The 22,671-nt window shown below is 48.3% G+C and overlaps 1 long non-coding RNA gene across 1 annotated transcript; it reads left to right on the top strand.

Moving 5' to 3' along the window:
* The first annotated feature begins 337 nt into the window (after window positions 1-337).
* Window positions 338-2,613, top strand: LOC129676118 (uncharacterized). Its single transcript, XR_008720021.1, has 3 exons — window positions 338-493; window positions 1,991-2,042; window positions 2,158-2,613. It is a non-coding gene; the product is annotated as an uncharacterized LOC129676118 (long non-coding RNA).
* Window positions 2,614-22,671: the final 20,058 nt, after the last annotated feature.

The following is a 22,671-nucleotide window of genomic DNA, read 5'->3' as shown; positions in this document are numbered from 1 at the left end:
CACGGGCGGTCTTGGCACTCTTCAAGCCTGTTTTTCCCTTCCCTGGGGATCTTGGGTGAAGGTTTTCATGGGGACTGCAGTGGGGTGGGGTGGAAGGATGGGGTGGGAGCATTGCTTTCCAAAATAAAGTCAAAGATAAGAGATTAAGACTCACAGGATCCGCTCCCCACAGTGCAGTTGTCTTAATCCAGGGCTCCCCCGGGTAGGGAGGGGCTGGCAGGCTGAAAAACATATCCTGGTTCAAAGGGCAATTCTAGTCTCCAGCAGGGAGAAACTAGAGGTCACCCTTCCATTCACACTGGTCACCGCCCTTCATTCTGATCAGGCGGCAAGAACACGTGGTCAACTCACTGGGAAGGAGGGATTGGAGTGGTGAGCAGATTCGGCGACATACCTAGTGGAAGACAGAAGGGGACAAAGAGGATGTTTCTTCAAGTCTCAGTGTCCCACTACACTCCTCCATTATTCAGAAAGCAAATGCTTTCTGAAATATGTATGTATGTGCGCGTGGGAAGGGGGTTGTGGATCGGCTCCGTGTGCACGGTGTGCCTGTAGAGATCAGAGGACACCTTGGTGAGGGGTGTTTTTTGGTACTCCAGGCTATAACACCTTCTGGACTCTGTGTATAGTGACAGAAGTTTCGGAGTGCAAAGCCAGGAGCATGTGGGAACAGGGGGATGCGCCTGAGCCCAGAGCGTTTGGGAGACCTTCCTGGAGGAGGGAGGGCCACACCAATTCCTCAGCCTTGGTTCCATTGCCAAAGTGGCAGAAGCCAGGCATTGTACAGTTACTAAGCAGCCTCCCTTGGCTCTGCCCATCCACGTCGGCAGGATTGTGCGCCTGCCTTGAGGGCCCGACATCAGAGCACCTCTACCTTAGTTCTCCTTCCCCTCCAGCTTGTGAACCCCGCCCACCACTCTTGCCCAAGGTCACGTGACATAGCCACAGTCTCCAACATGTAGCTTAGACCCTGATGCACTAAGTGGGAGGTGGGACCCTCTTACTCCTCCACCCCCTCAGAGCAGAGTACATCCTGGAACGGCTCAAGGCTGTTTGCTCTCCCTGGGATCTTGGGTAAAGCTTTTCATGGGGAAGCATACACATGCATGCCAGAGGAAAACCAAGGCTGCCATTCTGAAGTTCTTTGATATGGGGCATCCCACTATCCTAAAGCTCAGCAAGCAGCAAGGCTGGCTGACCAGTGAGTCCCAGGATCTGCCTGTCTTTGCCTCTCAAGCTATGGGCTTCTAAGAGCCACCAGGCCCAGCTCTTGTTGGTAGATTCTGGAGTTAAGACACAAATCCTCATGCCTTCAGGGCAAGTGCCATCCTGACTAGGCCATCTCCCCAGCCCCAGTTATACTGTTTTGTAGGTGAGAAATTAGAGGTCCAAACAAGATCCAATCCTTGTGTAGAACCAGCGGGTTTCCAAGTGTGTCGTATGCATAATCGACTCTTCTGCTCATGGTGCATTCAGCTCTTGTCCCTAACCCACCACACAGGCAGGGAGCTTCGAGTCATCAGCACGGAAAGTCAAGTTGGGGCTGTTTGGACTTCATGTGCAGTTTAGTGAATTCAACAGAGCATGAAAGACCAAGAGCATCAAGGAACATAAATCTGCCCCATGAGTGCGGATTAAGGGACTCTCAGCACCCCATCCCTGGGCCTGTCATTATAGCTCCAGTGAAGATGAGCCCTGGCTGAGGGAGCAAATCCCGCCTGTCACTTTGCGCCCACGGCTTGTCGCTGTGGTTTACGGCCCTACCTCACTTTATCACTGTCAACCCGGTTTGGAAAGCCTTCCTTCCTATCTGAAGACATCTGCTGCTGTACTGAGAAGCCAAACAAGGCTCAGATAGCTGGCCAGGGTTTGTGGAAGGATTAAGGAGATATGCTCTCCCTCCCTCAGACACAGATGAGGGTGTGGGGGGGGGAGAGTGAGAGCAGCAGAGGTGTGCTCCTCTTCCCTGATGACTGTCTGTTCTCCACAGGCCCAGAGAACCTGACCCAGTAAGATGGGAAGAAATTCTTCCAGAGCCCAGGGTGAGGCAGCTTTCACCTACAATCCTACAGTCTCCTTGGAAAACTAAATTATCTTGGGACACTGGGCACTCCCGGCAATAGCACATACATGTTTTTGTTTTTGTTTTTCTAAAAGGACCACAACAGTCTTCACTATTTGGAGCAATATCTCTCTCATCCCCGCCTTCGTGACCCCCAAGCACCTAGAGGTGGCACGTGAATGAATGAGCTCATGGACATGCCAGTGAGGAGAGGCTGGAGTCCAGAGTCAGCGCTGGTTTTAGTCTGCCAAACGCTGCTCTGTGGAGCTGGTGAGAGGAGCAGGACTCCACAGCTGGATTCCCTGGAATGCCTTTTCCTCAAGCTAGAGAGAAAGTCGTTGTGGAAGGGATTCTTCTCCCGCAGAGGGACTGGATGTGATTTCAGACACTCCCTGTGCTCTAACATCCCTGGAATGGCTGAAGATTCCGGGTGACTTGCTCAGAAGCATCTGAAATTGGACGGGATTGAGGGAAATGTTCGCTGCATCTGCATCTTCAGCATCTGGGAAATGCCTGGGGCACAGGTGTGTTTCACAAATAATCAATGAAGTATCTACCTGCTTATTTTTATTTATCTATTTATTTATTTATTTATTTATTTATTTATTTATTTATTTATTTATATTTGAGACAGGGTCTCAGGTAGTCCAGGTTAGCCTCTAATTCACTATGCAGATAAGGATGGTCTTGAACTTCTGACCATCATGGCTGGGACTGAAGTACAAGGATGTACCACCAGCCATGCCAACGCTAAGGTGGAACCAGGGCTCCCTGCATGCTAGGGAGCCATGCCACCCTCCTAGCTACTCCCTGAGCCCATGAGCTTCTGGTTCTAACTCCAAATGTACTGGGTGTCTGTTTGTCTGTCCTGGAGAGTCCCAGGGACTCTGGGACAGTCCACCTGGGAGTTCACATATGTGGTCACTGCAACAATTAGGACTGTCCCCTCAATCACCTTAGGGGGTCATCACTAGCCAGATGCACACTGGGAAGGTGGGGCACTTCCATGAGCATTCCCATGTGACTCATTCTGGAAGCTTCCATCTCTACTAGGCTAGATAGCCTTGGTTTGGGGGAACATGTGCTACCTTTGTCATTCTTCTTTTCTTTACATTGTTTCCCTGAAACATTTTTATCATGCATATTACAAGGCCATGTTTTTTTTTTTTTTTTTTTTTTAAGGCCATGTTTCTAAAATACTTGACCAAGTTTTTTCAAAATTCAGAATAAGGGGCTGGCAAGATGGCTCAGAAGGTAAAGGCACCTTCGGCTAAGCCTGATAGCCTGAGTTCAATTCCTCAGATCCATCTAGTAGAAGAAAACAGACTCATATAAGTTGTCCTCTGACTGCCACACATGTACTGAGGTGTGAATACCCCCTACACACAGACGTATACACACACACACACACAGAGAGAGAGAGACAGAGAGACTAAGAAACAGAGAGAAAGCAGTTCTCTGTTTTCTGGAATAGTATTTGAAACTCTTGTTTTGAGGACATGGACATGCCCCTTAGGTTGGTCTCCTGAAGGTGGAACTGGACCAGGATTGGATGAAAGTCTGTCTCTCCCAGTCATGTGATAGCTGTTCTCCATGATGGCTGTAGGCTTTGTAAGAAAAGCCAGGTGCAATGGGGCATGCCCTCAATTCCACAATCCCTGTCTAGACTAGGCTTCATGGTGAGTTCCTGGCCAGAATAGCCTATCTGCAAAGAGAAAGAAGAGAAAAGGAAGAAAGGAAGGGAGTGAGGAAGGAAGGAAGGAAGAAAGGAAGGGAGGGAGAGAGGGGGAGAGGGAAGGAAAGGTAAAGGGAGGGAGAGGAGGAGAAAAGGAGGGAAGGAGGGAGGAAGGAAGGTAGGCAATGAATAAAACAAAAGAATGAGTGAGAGAATGAAGAGAAAGTGAGGAAGGGAAAAGAGGTGAGGAAGGGGAGTGAAACTCAACACAAGTATAAACCTTGACCTCCCATAAATCAATCTATGGTGTGTGTGTGTGTGTGTGTGTGTGTGTGTGTGTGTGTGTGTGTGTGTGTATGTATGTGTATGTGTGTGTATGTGTGTGTGTGTGTGTGTGTGTGTGTGTTTCTAACATTGTCATGTAACCCAGGCAAGTCTCAAACTCTCTGTACAACCAAGGACAGCCTTAAACTTTTGATCCCATGCTCGTGGATCAAAGACTCCACAGTGGAATCTATGTTGCACTGGGGATGGCAGCCAGGGCTTCAGGCGTGCTGGGCAGTCCCTCCACCAACACCAGCTATGGCTACATATTCAGAACACTTGTGGGCATCGTCTGGCCTGAGGTAGCCCTCTCTTAGTAGCTCTTGTAAGTCTCCTTTGAAGGACTCTTTCCTCCAGCCTCCGACATTTCATCTGCCTGGTTGTCTGTTCCAAGTTGCCTCCAACTTCAGCAGCCCGAGCTGCTTAATTACACTAATTACCACCCGGGGCTGTGAGTTTTGAGCTAATGCTCTCTGAGGTGATTCATGTGGTAAGCGACACACCTGGGATTTCACCAAGATTCTACTTCTAATCCTAAACTCACTTAAGATACCAAATGTGTCCACACCCCCAGAGCTGGCAGCTGACAGAAAGGACAGGGCCCTGGGGACCTCCCACAATGTCTCCACATCCCTGTCTCCACCTCTGCCTTTCTCCTTGTCATCCTTCCTTGAGCAATTCTGACACACCCTTCCTTAAAGCAGGCAGGGCTGTACTTGTTGACAAATGTCACCAAGTCCTACAGGCGATAATGTTTGTGAGGCATTCAGGAGGAAGAAAAGGGGGGGACACCCCCTCCACCCCCAGTGACAGGTGTTTTCATTTGCATCCCTGACGGAAGCTTCCGACTACGGCGTCCTACTAGCACTTGTACGGCGTTGCTCACAGTGAAGACACCTTCCACCAGCTCCCGTCAGCCGTGACTGACAAAACTCTATACCCATTAAGTCCGTTTGATTCTCTGTGTCCTGCTCTGATTATCCGTCACAGTAAAACAAGCCCCAGGTTTAGTGAGGCAACCACTGTGTTTATTTTCAACCCCCATGACCTTACGATCCAGCCTTGGAAACCACAAACTTCAGCTCACGCCCATTTCGCCCCACTACCTCCGTGAGAAACACCCTCTGGCATCACTTGTGTGACCAGATCCTCCTGGCTCTGAGAGCCTGACTCATCCAGGGCATCCTCTCTGTAGCTCAGCCTCTTTCTTGTACAGATTGCTGTTTGAGCCACACACCAGGCCAGGGCACTTTCTCCAAGCCTTGAAGTCTAAAGCGTGACATCTCCCGTCTCACTAGTTGGGTTTACAGCATTGAGGAATTAATCTTTCTCCTGGCGATGGGTCATCTCTCTAGGTCCTGGGTCAAACATCCCCAACAACTTCTATCATGTGTCAGTCTCAGTACTGGATCCTTGGGCAACAGTAACTCACCTATTGTGAATATGAAGATGGAAGGATGGGGGGTCACCAGCTCATTCTGCTGGGAAGAAACTCAGACAAGGCCGGTGTGGTGGGGCAGGTGTGTAATCTCAGCACTCAGGACACAGAGGGAGGAAGAGCTTGAGTTGAAGACCAACCTGAGCTATACAATTAGACTGGGCTGGTCAGCTCTGTTGTCAACCAGACATGACCTAGAATCACCTGGAAGGACAGCCTCTATATGAGAAATCACTCACTTTTGCTTGGCCATCGGGAGTGTCTTTGTGGGGGTTTGTCTTCATTGGTCTGGGAAGAGCCAGCCCACTGTGGGCAGGACCATTCTCTCTGCAATGAGTTCTGGGCTGTGTATGAGTAGAGCAATGGAGCCGAGCACCAGCAAGGCTGCTATTGAGGACACTTATCTTCCTCTCTCTGCTCTTGACTGTGGATGTGATGTGACTGGTGGTTTGAAGTTCTTGTATTGACCTCTTCTCAATATAAGACCATGGCCTGGAATTGTGAGGTAAACCCCTACAGTAAATCCCTTTCTCCCTGTTTCTAAAATTGCCAGGGCAGTTTTAAGGAATAGAAAAGAACAAAGGTCCTGTCTTAAAAATAAAACCATGTCATTATGGCACTAATGGGCTACCTTACATGGTCAAGTTCAGAGAGGTGTTGGTGATCTCGGTGGTAATGATGTTCATGGTGGTAGTGATGATGATGGCTGTAGTGGTGAAGATAATGATGGTAACAATGATGATAGAGGTGATAGTGGTGGTGATGAGGATGATGGCAGTGGTGATGATTGTGATGAAGATGGTGATGGTGGCGGTAGTGGTAGCAGCAATGTTTTTTGTTTTCTAAGACATGGTCTCATATCCAAAGCTGGCTTCAAATCCACTATATATTAAGAGCCAAGAAAGGCTTTGAACTCCTGATTCCAATGCTTCCATTTCCCAAATGCTAGGAATTATTGGCATGTGCTATTGTACATGCCCTTCCTGATTCTTTTGTTTTCTTCATGGTCTGGTCCAAAGACTACAGTCATAATAGTTCAGGGTGCCGGTACCCCATAAACAACCACCTTATCTTACATGTTTCTTAAGCATCTACTTGCCAAGAAGTCTTAGGCTGTACTTATCTCCCTCCACCCTCTGCTCCAAGACCAAACCAGTTCCCATATTGTGCCCCAAACTAGAAAGAATGGATTGACAACCCCTACTACCCATGAATGTGACTTTATTTGAAAACTGTCTTTGCTGATGGAATCAAGGTAAGGTGAGGGTATCAAGCAGCTCCTAATCTACAAATTGGGTACTTTTATCAGAAGATGAAAAGAAAACAATAGTGAGAAAACCTGGTGACGACGATGGTGTATCTTGCTTGACGTGGTGCAGATGTGGTGTGTATCAAGGACACACAGAGGAAAAGGATTTGACCTTGAGCCTTTGGAAGAAACATGACTCTACTGACACCTTGATTTTGACCTTCTGGACTCCAGAGCCATGAGGAAATGAGTAAGTATGCTTTAACTCACCCCGGTTACAGGGCATTGCTAAGACAGCATTGGGAAATGAACACACATCTGTTTACAGCGGGTGCCATGACAACAGTAATGCTATCTTGGCATTTAGCGGCCACTGTCCAAGAAAATCGTCAACCCCATGGAGCATCGATTCTTATCCTGTGGGTCATGACCCCTCTCGAGGTCAAACTATCCTTTCCCAGCGGTTGCCTAAGAAAACATAGATATTTACCTTACAGTTCATGACAATGGCAACATTATAGTTGTAACATAGCAACAAAAATAATTCCACGATTGGGGGTCACCACAGCATGAGGAAAAATTGTATTAATGGGTCATAGCATTAGAAACATGGGGCCATGTACCCCGTTTTGCCTAGTGTCACACATATGGGGGAGCATGTGGTATGCCTCCCAAAAGTAGATTTTGCTTGGCTGAATGTGTGGAAGTTTCTTCACCTCGCTGAGCATCAGAGTCCTACCACCCCTTGTTGAAGCCCCGGGAACTCACAGTCACGGCTTGTGTCCTTTTTTTTCTGGATTCTCAATCACTGGGACACCTGGGAAGGATCCTGTGAATTCAGAAGGCCCTAATCCCCCTGCTAGTAGGGTACCCTGAGCATCATTAGGGACCTGTTCCTGGGCAATTAACTAATGGGTGGTTGAGAGCAATCAAAGACTTCCATCTTGAGTACAGAAACCAAGCTTCCTTTGGGTATCTGAAAACAAAGTTTATCTTCGGTGCCTAGGCCTCAAAACCAGGGAAATAAGCCTAAAAGCTCCAAGGATTGCGTCAAACTCCTAGCCTCAAATTGCAGTCTGCATGGACTCTCCCTCCAGCCTCCTGGCATCCTCCAGGTAAGACCATACTTACTACTTACTCACCTCTCTCAGAAATTGCCCATCCAAGGGAGACCATTATTCTAATGAAATACCTCAGGCTGCACGTTCTTGGTTTCAGCTAAAAGGCTTTCTTTTTCCCCCCTGAAGGATCTGCTCCCAGCGCTGCCTTAATTTGGGGTTTGGGAGGGGTACTTCCTTCTGGCTGTGTGGAGAGAGTTTTGACGGATTTCTTTCCCTTTGATTTCATTTGCTTTATTTCCTAGGGTGGGTCAACAAGCCCTGGCTTAATGATGACGAAAACTGGAAAGGATGGGACTGCCCCAAGAAAGGACCAGGGGAAGGGCTGCTACTGCAGGGAGGAGATGGCGGGAGGCTCGGCATCCTTCTGCCCAGGGGAGGACACTGGGAGCTGGAAGAATGAGCTCAGAACTAGAGGGTGGCAGCCTCCTGACTCTTGCAGCCTCCATCTGAACCCAGAGCTGCAAGGGTCAGTGCACAGGATGCTCTCAGCAGGAGCTGGCCTTAAAAGAAAGGTTCTAGAACAATGCAGACTTCCAGGAGCACCCATTGGGGGCAGGGCTTCATGATAAGAAGCCGGTGACTACCTGAGGGAGCCAGTACTATCACATCACTCATCCTGCTTTACACGCCCACCCTCTCTGCCAACATCTGAGCTTTACCCCTGGGGCCTCAGAATGGCCTTTCCAGGACTCAGCCTTGTCCCGGAAGATGCTTGCTTCAGTCCTCCCAGTGTGTGATTTTTTTTTCCACATGTTTTTCTGGTAAGCCGTGGGGCCAAATAAAATGGGAAGTTTTAGCTGAAACTGGCCAGTGCTTCTCAGAAAATCAAGCAGGTGCCTGGATTAACAATTTGTCTCTTGGCTGTGACGAAATAAATACCTGACTTAAGGAAGGAAAGCTTCTTCGTGGCACACAGTTTGAAGGTAAGGTCCTTCATGGCAGGGCAGGCATGGAGGCAGGATCTAGAGACAGATGGGAACCTTGTGTCATGGAAACAGAGAGAAGGTTGATGCTCAGCTGGCCTCCTCCTTCTTGTGCAGCCTGGGACCCCACAGAACCCATTCCCAGGTACGATGAGCCTCAGCCTTTTAGGAAATTCTCGAGGCGTGCACAGCAATTTGCTTCCCTGGTGGGTCTAGGTCCTGTTGGGCTGACATGGCGCCTGTTGCTGGCAGACGGGAAACCACCTCTCCCTCCCCCCTCAACGACCTCTCTGTGCACCTGGATCTGGGGAGCAGCTTAGTTTGAAGACACCACACAAATGTCTGCATACACACACGCGTGCACACACACACACAGAGACACAACCATGTACAGGCCATATAGCTCTCCTAGTTATTTTTCCAGGAGCAGACCAAAGTCACTGTCTCAACAGAGATCTCTCAGATCCTCTTAGAACAACTTCCCCCTGCCCTTCCTGCAGGTATGTGTCCAATTTGCTTAACTCATTTGGGTACCTAACTGTATCCAGATTTACCTGACTAACTTCATTCATCCCTCATGACTCAACGCAGAGGTCCCCTGCTCCAGGAAGCCTCCAGGATTGCTCCCCACTCCTGCCTCTGCCTTTTGCAGCTTGCTTTCCCAACCCTGGACTGAAAAGGGTTTCATGGCCTCTCCTATTGGACTGTCAGCCCTTGGGAGGGCAGAGGCTGAACCCTATGGAGGAGGGGACTCCTGGGTAGTGTTTCCAGAATACAAACAGGAAAGATCAGGTGCTGGTAGCAAGGACCAGCAGGAGGGAGGGGAGACAGGCCACGAGGTAGGATGGAGCATGGAGAGTCAGCACCTGTAGGTCTAGATGATATCAGGTGTTCTGAGAAAGCTTGCTTCCAGAAGGAGGAGGCTCAGGTCCCAGGAAGATAGGAACGAGCTTCTGCCGTTGATGGTGACCATAGGCTGTGTCAACTGTGGTTGCTGTGGAAGCTGGTGTGGTTCAGTTACAGGGTCAGCCTGCTGCCTCCTGCAGGGAGGCCTGAGTGGCCCAGCACCCAGTCTGTCTTCCCACACAACTCCCAGGAGTGACAGTCATGGCTGGAGGGATCCCACAAATGACCAAGTGAGGTAACTGGGCTCAAGGTCTCAACAACTGTAAAGACCAGATCTCTATTCCCCGTGAGGTTGGCTCCCAGGGTACAGGACTTGTCCGTGACTCTGGGTTCGAGGAGGGGAGTGATGGCTAAGCTCTGTGTTACTTAGGTGGAAGAGGGGACCCCGACCCAGGAGATGTCTTAGCCATCAAGGGAGCTGCCCGATCTACCCAACCGCTACCTCTCTGCATCACCAGCCAGTCCCTAGGTGACAGCCTTGGGTCCTAGCATGCATCTCCCCCTTCGTCCCTCCTGGCAGCACCTAGAGGAGGCCATCCTTATGCTTCAATTCCACAGAGCAGTTGTGGGCTCCTGGACACAATGGCCCTCATCCAAGGCCACAGAGTGGAAGATTAGCCCTAGCAGAAAGCTCTGTCACGTGTCATCTTGGGGAAATGTGACCTATGTAAAGATAAATCGGTTGCTGGTGCAGGCTCCAAACAAGTCCTAGGACATGGAGTCAGGTCAGGTACCACAGCCCTGGGGCCTCCTAGTCTGCCTGTAGGTGGCTTGGGCATAGGGCAGCCGGCTCTTCCTCCTCCTGCTTCTCCTCCTCTTCCTTCCCTTTCTCCTGCTGCTGCTGCGTGAGAAGCCCGCCGCCGCACCCCGCCGCCTGCTGTCGTGCCTGCCGCCACCACCCTCCCGGCCTCCGGTCCAGGCTCCCGCGCGGGCCCCGCAGACTCGGCGGCGCCAGCGCACCTGCAATAAGGCGGCGGGCCACTTGCTGCGCTGATAAGAGGTGTGTGTTGGGGGGGAACGGGGAGCGGACGCAGGATGCCTCCCCGCCCCCTCCAGAGCGACTAATGGACATGCAGATGTCGCCTCCTGCCTGCCTGGGCTTTTTTCTGATCATTCCTGGCTTTCTCCCATTCTCTTGTCTCTGTCTCTCTCTGTCTCTCTTCCTTCCTCCGCTCCTCCTTTCCCCCTTTCTTTCTTTTCATACCCATTTAATCTCCTTCCTTTCTCCTTTCTTTCCATTTTCTCTCACCTCAGATTTGCCTTTACCTGTGTTTCTCAGCTGTTCCCCTTTCTTCTCCTACCCCTGTGGGGCCCTCCTCCCCCAATATCCCTCCTGTCCCCCGAGCCTGCTCTCTGGACTCTGGGACACTTCCTCCACCCTCGCTGGAGCCGAACAGCTGGACCCCTGGGGCTGGCTCAGCAGGTGTCCTGACATCAGTGGGTGGGGCCTGCCCACCTGGGGCCTTTCATCTGTGGCTACCGCTGCCCTTCACAAACAGTGATTAAGGCCTGCCTGGAGGCAGGTCGGGGGCTGTGGCAGCCCGGCTGTTCAGTTATTGTCCTTATTAATATGCAACCCCTCCTTTAAACGAGTTTACTGCAGGGAACAGATCCTGAATGACGCCCCAGATTAAGGCCTCCGTGGCTGCACAAGCAAAGATGGTTCTCTGATAGAACAGGGACAAGTTTTGGAGGCTTCTTCCGTGTACAGGGCAGTCTCGGCTGGGGGCTTAGAAGCTCAACCACCTTCCACTCTGCTCTCTGTGCAGGGGTCCAGATCTGGCTGGGTTTCTCCGCAACGGCCCCTGGCTAAAATACAGGGGTGCCTGTGGAAACACAGACATTTAGTTCTGGTGTGTCACATATGTGGTGGCGCTTTGGCTGAGCCACTTGGCTGGGCCACCTCAGGAGTTGGACCCAGGGCAAAAGTACTGGAAAAGTACTCATGCTGATGGGGGTTGTGCTACAAACGCACATCTGAGTTGCAGGGGACTTGTTCTCTGCAGGAAGTTCACATCCAAAGGCTAACCGATTTCTTCCCCCAAGATGCTCAAACAGATCCCCCTGTAAGCAAAAGTTCTGTGTGTGTGTGAGAGAGTATATGTGTGTGTGTGTGAGAGAGAGAGAGAGAGAGAGAATTGAGTCATTTGGGCCAGCCAAATGACTCAGAAGGTAAAGGAGCTTGCCACCAAGCCTGGTGAGTTGAATTCAACCCTGGGATACACCCCTGATGAAAGGAGAAAACCAGCTCCTGCCAAGTTGTTCTCTGACTCTGGCAGGAGTGTATGCACTCTTGAGAGCACACACATGCACACACACTGAAGCTATATATACCCAGAGGCCCCATGCACCTGAGTACTTTTCCAGCTCTGCCTCCATTGTGAGGAATCACTAACCTAACAGCACCTCTACGAGGTTCTCACCGTGCAGCCTCAGCAGGGTCACTTGCTTCCTCTGGGCTTCCGCTGTGAAATAGGATCTAAGATTTCAAGACTTCTTGTTAAAAGAGAGGGGTTTGCTTTGTAGCTCATAATTGTCCTGCCTCAGACTCCAGAGTTCCAGGATCACAGGCATGAGCCACTGCCTGCCTCAAAGTTTTTTCAGGACGACCAACCATGAAGTGTCCCCTTCCTGACCACAAACAGCTCATCACAGGACGGACCTGAGTGTGTCCTTACTCCAGATTTCAGGCCGTCCTCCCTGAACCACATCACTGGTTTTGCTGTTGTCTTGCTTTTCCTTGTTAAGGAAGAAGCAAGCTTTAAAACACACGCACACACACGCACACACACACACACACACACACACACACACACACACACACACACGTACACACATATACACACATGCAGACACATTCAGACACAGGTGTGCATACATGTACACACATACATACACATGCACACATACGCACGCATATGTACACATACATATTTACACAGACACACATATATATTCACACGCACACATATACATATATACATGCATGTATACGCAGGCACATACATACATATATTCACACACACACGCATACACATATATACATACATATATATGCCTATATAGACACATAAAACACATACTTTCACAGACACAAATCTAATTGTATTAAAACAAAGTAACCTGTTGGCCAGAAGCTGAAGATTTGAGAGTTTTCTCAAACTCAAAGAAAACAAAACAAAACCTGCCAAAAAAAAAAAACAAAAACAAAAACAAAAACAAAAAAAACACCAAAACAATTTCTCATCACTTGCAGATATCTGAAGAGACTTCTTACAGCACAGCTTACTCAAACCCAGCCCATAAACTGAAATAAAACAAACTGGCTATGGTTGAATTCGGGTCCCAGGTAGATAAATATTCACCACAGTCAGCCACAGTCAGGTTTTCTATTTGTGTGAGGTGTTTTTTTTTGTTCGTTTGGTTTTGTTTTGTTTTTGGATTTTTGTTTTTATTTGCACGTGTGTTCAGGTGTCCCCTGTATGTGGAGGTCAAAAGAAAATCAGCTATAGCGAGTTCTCTGCTTCTACCACATGGGTCCCAAGATCATGCTCATATTGCCAGGCTTGTCAATGGTTGTCTTCACCATCTTGCCAGCCCTGTGTGAACTTTCGTCTAATCGACGCTGGGAACAAAAGCATAGAAAAGTCCAGGAGATCTGAAGAGAATATTGAGTCCATAAATCAAATTTCTTGTCATCAAGGATCAAGATCTTGCTAATAACTGAGTTGCGGGGGGAGTCTGGACTGTCTTTGAGGAAGAAGGGCCTCCGACTTGGCTGTCCTAGCTGAGAGTGATAGCGGGCGGGGATGGGGGAGGGGAGCCCTCGGCAGACAAATCTAGAATGTGATTACGCGTAGGCCATGGCTCACACTCTGATCTTGGATAAGTAGGTTAAGCACATGGTGTCCTGTTCTCCCATCTGTGAGATGGAGAGATAAGCCTGGACTGTTGGGTCCAGCTTGCAGATAACTTCCGGAAAGCCCTTTGAGCTTCTTGGAAATAGCAGCTGAGATATGAGGAGGCGCCAGTGTGGTGGCAAGCGGCATGATCTGGGTTCAGGCGGGATAGCCATGGTCTCTGGGCTGGAACAGAACTTCACAGCACCCTTCCTGGCTGGCTCCACTCCCGAAGGGGCACACTGAGCACCAGGCTGTGCCTTGCTCTCTCTGGATAGTGCCTCTTCGAGAGTGAGAAGGTTTCAAAAGCAGGACCTCGGTTCATCTCTGCAATAACTCTGTTGGGTGAAGCCAACAGTAAGCTGTCTCCCTCTGGCATATTTCTAAGACTTTCTTAATATTCCATTAAGATACAACTGTCCCAACACTTGGGAGGCAGAGGCAAAACCTCACAAATTCAAGGTCCACCCAGGCTGCATATCAAGAATCTGCCTCAAAACAAAACAAATAAACAATAACAACAAAAGCAAACCACAAAACGTTGCTTTATGGGTATGTATTACATCTTAGAGCTTTTGCCAAAGATGGGATGGATAGAGTTCCATTTCCTTGGGTTCTCAGATAATCACTCTGGGAGACATTTGGAGTCTTTGCAGATGGGATGAACAGCCTTGGACAGTGAGTACATGTCTCAGTTTCCCTGTCTTGAGGTCTTCAGACACTGGCTGGGTGTAGACTGAACACCACGGCTACTGGAACCAATGAAACAGTCAAGACCTCACAGTTTGTCACCCAAGTTTTCCTCTCCCTAATACAAATTGTAACTCCAGCCTGCAGAAGGCTCCGCCCAGGTCACTGGGGGTAGGGAGTGCGGGGAATAAGTCCTCCTTACTGGCCTTGGAGACAAGTTAGTGGGAAAAGAGGGTGATGGGTGGTGTGGAAGGCTTCAAAGAACCCAGCCTGGAAGTATGCCCTGTCACTGATTCCCACAGTGTCTGGTCACAGTCTCATCCACCTCCCAGAGACACTGAGAGAAATGATGTTATCATGTTCCAAGGTAGCCAAAGAAACAAGTCTTGGTGGACATGTAGCAGGCTCTACGGCAATGGTACCAAGAATAGATGGATGGCATGGTGGCACACACCTTTTATATCAGCTCTTAGGAGGCAGAGGCAGGTGGATCTCTGTGAGTTGGCAGCCAGCCTAGTCTACATGGTGAGTTCCAGGCCATCCAAGGTTACATAATAAGAAAATAATGAGGGAGTTGGGCATATAACCTCAGTTGTGGAGAAGCTGAGGCAGGAGAATTGCGCCAAGTTTGAGGCAGGCATCGTCTATACAATGAGACCCTGTCTCAACAACAATAGCAACAACAGCCCGACGATACAATAATGCAAGGATGGAACAAAGAGCCTTTCTTCAGCTCTTGCCCCCAAGTTAGGCATCTATAGTCTGGGCATCCCAACTCTAGCTCTACATCACCCCTCTCCCTATCATGCACCAGCTTGCACAAGAATAGGAATGAGGCTATAATTCTTGGAAGTCCTAGAACTTCCTCAGGACAGCCATAGGAAGCCAGACTACCTCCAAGTTCAAAACCCATCAGCGCCTCCCAAGAACAGGTCTCTCCTTCTTGGCAACTCAGGCTTTCCTCTCTAGATGTGGCTGTGCTCATCCCTTCTCAGCTCATTTTCCCCATCACCATCACTGTGTGGATGCCTGGGCAGGTGAAACTCACTCTGGTTCCCAGGCACCTTCCTGTACATCTCTCTCTCTCTGAGGAGAAAGCCCCCGTTGGCTCCTGGCCTTGGCTGCAACAAAAATTCCTCCTCCCACTTTAACACCTGTCCTCAGTGCTGCAGGCTTCATGGAAAGCCTGGGTCTTTCCACACATCCAGAATGCCTTTATACAATGCTGTGTGTTGGCTCATGTTTTTTCTCACTGGTTATTGGTGTATGACTGTGCATAGACTCCCACAGGCCTACCTAGGCCCACAAACTTGAACACAAAGTCTCCAAGTGTTGGTGCTGTTTGGAGACTCTCCAGAGCGATTTGGCTAACTGGACAAGCCTAATCCGTGGATTCTGGGTTCAAGTCAGAGACCCCCTCTCAATATGTAGGGTGGAAAGCGATAGAGAGGATGAGCCATCAACCTTTAACCTCTGTGTGTGTACACATATGTGTGCACACAAACAAGAACTGAAGAAAAAAAAAAGCCTTTTGACTGTTGAAAGAGGAGAGGGAGGGAAAGGGCTCTTAACTTAGAGGTGAGTGAGGAGGTGTTAAGACTTGAGACAGTAGAATGGATGGAAAGACCTGAAAACCCCTCCAACAACGCTGGATACTTTCCAGGCGTCTGTCCCTCCTGCAGGCCACAGAGAGTCCTCTCACACCTGTCCTCACGTCCCTTCCTCTCTCAGAGCCTCTGACAGTTGCCCTGCTGTGCTGTACATTTATACATTTATACACTTAATTCCAATTAATTATACAAACTCAAAAAAAAGAAAAAAGAAAAAAAGAAAAAGAACTTGAGATGAACAAAGGGGGCTTTAATCCAAGCACTAAGGAAGTAAAGACAGACAGATCTCAGTGAGTTTGGGGACAGCCTGATCTACATAGTGAGTTCCAGGCCAGCCAGGGCTGCACAGGGAGACTGCGTGTCTCACAATTGCGAAGAAAATGTGAAAATATGGGAGTCCACCTATAGCCCAAAGGTTTTCCATCTAAGTCACTGTGTTAAGAATTGCCAGTAAAGGACTTGAGTTATTGGGTAATCATGCTTTGGTTTTCCTAACAGCATTCAGTTGGCAATGAGGGGAACCTTAGCTCAGTCCATGTGGCTCATGGACTCCTTAGGGTTATAAATGAGCAAATGAATAAATAAAAGAATGAGCAAAGACCTCCCTCCAACCGAAAGCCTAGAATGAACCAATGACCAGATGAATGAGTGCAGGGATGTATCATTGATCAGTCAGATACTGTAATGTATCATTACAGTCAGAAGTCTGTAATGCGTGATGCTCATTAGGTTCAGTCAAGAGGCTAGCTACGAAGAAGCCTGTTATCGAAAGGATGAATGTGAAGAAAGCCATGTGCTTTGAGAAATGTGCTTACAACACATGCCACAGCTCACACGCTGTACCCTTATCCTGGGCACCCCACACCCTCTCACTCATACTCCCTTTATCTACTTACCACAGGGATAAAATGAATTGCACTCACGAGGTAAAAGTGATATCATAAAAACACCACCTTCGGGCTGGAGAGATGGCTCAGTGGTTAAGAGCACTGGCTGCTCTTCCAGAGGACCTGGCTTCAATTCCTAGCACCTACATGGCAGCTCACACCTGTCTGTGACTCCAGCTCCAGGAGAGCTGATACCCTCAACCTACTCACATAAAAGAAAAATAAATATCTTATTAAAAAAAAACAAAACTCCACCTTTTCCAGCTTCTGCCTTCCCTTCCATTCAAAGCAGGGTTTATTGAATGCCTTCGCCCTTCTGGGTGTGTCTGAGTTTAAGAAGGGAAGCTGTGGATCAAATGTAGAATATCCCTCACAGGCTGGTATATTCCATGCTGGCCCTTCAGTGGTTAGCACTATTTTTGAAGGAGCTGCAAGCTTTAGGAGGGTGGGGCTTACTTGAAGCACACAGGCCCCTGACAAGTAGCTTCTAATGGCCTGTCCTGCCTCTCTCTGATTCTTCCCCCACTATCTGCTTGACGTGGGTCCAAAGTCAATATATTATGAGCCGAACCCTCAGAAACTGTGAGCTAAAATCCATTTTTAAGTTGTTTGCGTCGGGTACTGTGTCACGGCAATGTGAAAGTTACTAAGACAATAGGAAGTGCAAGCCCTCCTACAGGTCTAGGATGTAGTGAGAAGGCACTGCGGCTGCAAGGTCCAGGACAGCAGCCCCCAGGAAGTTCTGCTGCTCTACACCTGCTCAGGCCCCCATACATCACCGTAGCTTTAGATCCCGTGTTGTAATATGAAGATGTGGGTGATTCAATTTCTCGTCTTTTTTTTCTCTTTACTAAGTTTCTCAATAGTGTGTCCTTTAAAAAAAATTTTTTTTCCCCAAAGAATAAAACACGGTAAGTGTGTTTGCCAGCCTTTGCTGCTCTTCTGGCTTTTGTTTTCTCATGTTATACTAACCTAGTCTGTGTGGAGCTTCAACCAAGAAACTCTTTAATTCATCTCTATAAACCTGCTGGCTAGAGCTGGCCAACCAAAGTTCAGAAAGAAATAAAGAATGCAGAGACCTCACCAGTCAAGTACGGGGGTGGGGGGTGCTTCGAACCAGAGGCCTCAGCTCTACCCTCCACAAACGTCAAGCCACTGCCAAAGAGAAGAAAAGACAGGACTGGCGGTGTAAGGAAGTAGCCTACAGTCACGTTTAAATATGGATATGTATTATGTGAATGATTTGCACACCTCCTCACTCTCCATAAATCTCCCCAAATTGGATAGAGTTAGCAGCAGTCTCCAGCCGTGTTTGAGATTAAGAATATTTTTGTCTAAGAAACACCTTAGAGCAGTGGTTCTCAACCTTTGGGTCATGACCCCTTTGGGGGCTCACATAATCAGAGATCCTGCATGTCGGATATTTACATTATGATTCATAACAGCAGCAAAGTTATGAAGAAGCAAGAAAAATAATTTTATGGTTGGGAGTCACCACAGCATGAGAAACTGTATTAAATGGTCACAGCATTAGAAAGGTTGAGAACCAGTGCTTTAGGGATCCCTGTGCCCCTCCCCCCGTACACATATCAGAGACATTTTGGTGAAAGGAGAATAGAACTACAAAGAACTACATAGAACGGGGGGGGGGGGGGCGTGCTGTGTGGTCTGGGAGCTGGAGTGCGGAACATGGGATTCTGAAGTACTCTCTTTGCAAGCATGAGGAGCTGAGTTAGAATCCACATGTAAAGCCATGCATGGTCGCCTGTGTGTGTGTAGTCCCAGCAGTGTCTCTGCCTGGGACTCCATACTTAAGCTCCAGGTCACTGAGAGACCCTGTGTCAAAAAACCAAGGTGGATGCCTCCTAAGGAGGAATGATATCCAAGGTTGGCCCCTGGCCTCCATTCATCATTTGAAACACCTTGAAGTTGGAGAAAAACTGGCTAAACAGGTAATGGTGAAAGGTGAGGGATGGGGGAAGCCTCTCCCTAAGTCATGACTCAAGACTACATGCTCAGAAAACAGTGGGAAACGGGGGAGAGTTCTAGAATTTCAGGCATAGGGTGATTCCCTGCTTTCCATCAAGACAGCTCTTGTCACTACACATCCTGACTGATGCACAGCAAAAGTGCATTCATTGCTTTGGGAAGTTTCCTCATTTACTGAGCCCCAGGTTTTCTGCTGTTTCCAAGAGTGCAGAATGAGGTTTGTGTTTATCTGCTGATGTCAGAAGATTCTGGCTGGCTTTGAGTGAGCCAGGACTTCTGGATTTGCGTTAGCTTCATCATCTACAAGATGAAGACTCCAGGGTTGGGAGACAGAGGGCTTGCAAGCCTGTGTAAGGCCCCAGGGGAAATTAAATATGTATGTTTTCCAGGCCCAGGGGCTCAGATATGCCAACTTAGGAGGTGGAGAGAGGAGAAGCAAGACTTGAAGTCCAACCTGGGTAACACCGTGAGTTCAAGGCCAGCCTGGGCTATACAAGACTCTGTCTCAAAAAGCTAATGAATTAATGCACAAATACACAAACAAAATGGAAATTAAGAAAAAATCCTGCTGTATAAATGATCCCTATTGAATCAAGAAATAAGTGTTCACAGAGTGTCTCATGTACTTTCCTGTAATCTACTAATATACCATGTGAGAAAGGACTGTCTGCCTCTTGCCAGTAAACTCAACTAGGAACATTTCTGTTGCTCTTATTTGGGGACAGGGTGTTTCTAAAATCCCAGGCTGGCCCCAAATTCACAATCCTCCTGTCTCAGCCTGCAAGCGCTGGGATGACAGGCAGTCACCACCTTGCCCAGTCCAATCAGCGACGTGATGGCACAGAGCACTCCTCTGCCTTTCTTCATAGGCTGTGGGAAATGCCCTGTGGGGGTCAGGCATGGAGTCCAGCCAAACAGTGGCTCCCAAGATCCAGGACCTTGGGCAAATTACATAACCTCTTGTACCTTCATTTTCTTATCTCTAAATGGGGGATTAAATTGTACTAGGCTCCTTAGCCTTGCGGTGAGATGTAATTGGCTTAATTATACCTAGCATGCCAGCAGAGTGGCAGGCCATTGTAAAGGACTGTGTGTGTCAGCTGTCATCATTGAGCGGTTTCTTCACCTACAGATAGTCCATGGCCCAAATGCTCCTCCTCGCAGGGTGCCTCTTGCCAGTCACTGGTGGCTTCTGGAGAAGGTGGTATCTGTGCAGCAGGAACCCCGAGACAGTACCCTCGCTGCTGAGGTAAGTACCTCCCTCCTCTCCTGAAGCCATTCCACTCAGGCAAGACCCACGGGTTTCCAAATTTGTTGGTGAGATTTCCTCAGAAGCTCCATATCATGTTTTCCTTTTCTTTTTTTCTTTTTGGTTAGACTTATTGATAAGCATTCATTATTTCAATTGAGTATCTCCCAAGGTCCACCCACTCTGCTAGTACATGGGCTTATCCTTATCTCAATGTATGCCATACACACATACATGGATTACATACATGTGTGTATACACTGCCCACTGTATGTTTTCATATGCATATACACATGTGCTCAATAGTCATCTGCCTGTCCCTAACTTTACTTTTATGAAGTGAGCCTCAGTTACTTATGGTTAATTTTGATCCAAAAACATCAGATGAGAAGTTCTAGAAATAGTCTTTCATCATGGCATCTGTTTGTGCCACTCTGAGTTGCCTGAAGCAATGTTGTATCTCAGGCCAACCCTCCTTGACTCGCCCATCTGCATAGAGTGTCCCTGGTGTCTACACTATCATCCCGTGAGGACCATCTTGGTTATTGCAACACCTTTCTCAGCCCTGCAGTTTCCTACTGCGCACAGCTTCAGGCATCCACGGTGGCTCCTGGATCATATACTTCTCAGGAAAAGGAGGTTACTGTATGTATAATAAGCTCAGATCCAAAGGGGGACCAACACATGAAAAACAGCTCGCATTCTGGTGGCTGAGAAAGGAGGACAATCAGTTGGGCAGAGCAGCCTCTGCTGAAACATTCCTGTGATGTGCAAAGAGAATAGAGGGTTTTTTTTGTTGTTGTTGTTTTTGTTTGTTTGTTTGTTTGTTTGTTTTGATACAACTTAACAAAATTTTTATTTTAATTTTGTTATATTTATTTGTGTGTATGTGTGTGTGCTGACGCTGCCACAGTGGGCAGCAAGCACTGCTGAGCCATCTCACTGGCTCTCAACGCACACATATTCACTGAGCCCCTACTGTGTTTCCAGCCTCATGCTGGGGCCTCTCTGTTGCTGAGACTTGCCCTCAGGAAGCCGTACACACAGACAGGATTTGTGAGATGAAGAGGCCTCTGCCTCAAAGTGTTCTTATCTGGTCATCAGAGGGAACATTACAGTGTGCCTGTTCTGTGCTCTGTGTCAGGGCTCCATTCCCAGGTCACCTACATGCCAACCGCCCACAGTGATCTGAGCTTCCCCAGCCCAAGTCTCCACGGTTCCTGACTTGTGGAGATCATTGAGCTAGCTCAGTGGTATATTGCAGAAGAATCGCTGAGCAAGAAGCCTGGCACTCAGAAGCATTCCCAATGGGAATGGAGCACTACGATTTCTCTAATTATTCTAGCGAGTGACAGGAGACTGGAAGAGTATTGTTTCAAAGCATTGCTGTGGGTGGAGAGAAGACTCCACGGTTCAGGGCATCGGTTGCCCTTCCAGAGGACCTGGGTTCCGTTCCCAGCATCCATAGGAAAGCTCACGACTGTGTGTAACTCCAGTTTCAGGGGATCCACTGCCCTCTTCTGGTCTCTGTGGGCACTGCCCACACGAGATGAAAACACATGCAGGCAAGCACTCACACATGAAATAAAAATAATAAATCTTAAAAGCAAAGGGCTGAGTTTGATGAAAAAGATGACTTTGTGGAATTTTTTTGTTTGTCTATTTGTTTGTTTTCTCCAGGGAAGGTTTGAGCTTTTCTGATGGAATTGACTTGGTCTCTTTTTCTGTTGAAAAACAGTCATTTTTGAAAACTTTGGAGTATAACTATTTAATATACATTTTCTCTAAAAGATGGGTTGAGTGTGACCAGGTGTCCTGAGTCACCAGGTCCTGATGTCTCCCAGGACTGGGACTTGATGTTTAAGCTGGGACAGTTCTTGACAGAAAGGAATGACTGCTCAGCCTCTGGGTTTTCGCAGGTACACACGTGATGTGTCCATATGTGCTCATGTGTAAGCCTCCTGAAACAGCCAGCACCTGGGTAACACACAGCTTCCTAGTAATGGACTCTGAGACCCTCTGAGAGAGAAGACTGCTGTAGCCGTGTGCCTCCTCATTTACAAGCCCCTGTAGGGCTAGAACCTGGACGTCCCCCCCCCCTTCCCTTAGCACTAATGAACTCAGAAAACCTCAGTCTGGATGTCACTGTCAGAGTCTTAGGTTCCGAATCATCTCAGTTCCCATATGACCTGACTTTTCTCAGAACTGTCATGTGTCCTTTAGGTTCCTGGTCTGAGTTCCTTCACTTCCGACCAACTTCTCTGACTCATCTCCAAGCTTGATCTTTACCCCGGGCGAGTCTAGGTTTTCCCCCTGACCTCCTAGGAAGCAGAACATGAGACTTCAGACAGCCAGGAGACACTTTCCCCATGCTTTAGACCTCTTTTCTGGGAAGATCACTCTTGTTCTGTAGTAGACATCTCATTTCTCTGAAGAGAGTTGCTAGGGAATGGAGATGCTGATTACAGTGGTGATGGGGATGCTGCTGCTGCTGCTGATGCTGCTGGTGATGGAGATCCAGATGATGCTGGTGATGGGATGATGGAGAAACAGATGATGCTGCCACTGATGATGATGATGGTAAAATAATAGATAACTTATCCAACAGAGCATGTACACATGTCAGACACTGTTTCACTCCTGAAAAGT

Source organism: Psammomys obesus, unplaced genomic scaffold (assembly GCF_907164565.1).
Source record: "Psammomys obesus unplaced genomic scaffold, mPsaObe1.curated_primary_1811, whole genome shotgun sequence".
Lineage (NCBI taxonomy): Eukaryota > Metazoa > Chordata > Mammalia > Rodentia > Muridae > Psammomys > Psammomys obesus.
This window is presented reverse-complemented; position numbering and strand designations above follow the sequence as displayed.